Here is an 888-nt window from a genome sequence, read left to right on the forward strand (position 1 = left end):
ACACAGACAGGCAGGTCACACAGCATAGCAGCTAATTCCATCAGATCAGTCAGGCGAGAGAGACAGAAGGGGGGTCTGAAAGCTTTTACAAGCTAACCTCAAAAGCAACAATCCAACATTTCTGCCATATTCTGTCCATTTGAAGCCAGTCACCAACTGTAGCTCACACATAGGATAGGGGATGGCATGGTAGTGGTTTGTAGAAGGCAGGGCACCTTTGGAGTCATTATGGAGCTGCCTCCCAGACACCACTACTACATTTCATGAGTGGGAACCCCAAGCACAAACATCACCTATGAAATACATCACCAAATAACTCCAATAAAGAAAGCCTCAATAGTGGGAGATATATTACGTTCCTGGATAAAAGTATTGTGTTGCAAAGAAACTGATTAGCACTAAATCAATATACAAATTAATGCAGTTGCAATTCTCAGAGAAGCTTCTACTTGTTTATGTGGAGAAAAACAACCACCAAAAAAACTCTCTAAACCAGGCATGGTGGTGTACACCTATAATCCTAGTAAAAAGAGACAGAAGCCAGAAAATTGTGTGTTATAAGTCCCTATCTCAAAACCAAACCAACAACAGAAAATCTCATCTAAGAAAACTAGTTTGGGATATAGCCAGGTACCAGGAAAAACTTAGATCATCTTATTAGAAGTTGCCAGCTGAGAGGGCTGGGAGATAATGCAGTTGGTAAAATGCTTGCCATGAGGGTATGAGGATCTAAAGAAATCATATGACATGAATGTAATGGGGGCTATGAGCAGGGAGGAAGTGGTCCAAAGGGAGGAGAGAGGGGAGAACAAGAGAGGGTACTGGGGAAGAGAGACAAACATTTTTCTCATATTCATATATATATATATATATATATATATATATATA

The sequence above is a fragment of the Nannospalax galili genome, unplaced genomic scaffold (genome assembly GCF_000622305.1).
Source record: "Nannospalax galili isolate Female #2095 unplaced genomic scaffold, S.galili_v1.0 scaffold54, whole genome shotgun sequence".
NCBI classification, from domain to species: Eukaryota; Metazoa; Chordata; class Mammalia; order Rodentia; family Spalacidae; genus Nannospalax; species Nannospalax galili.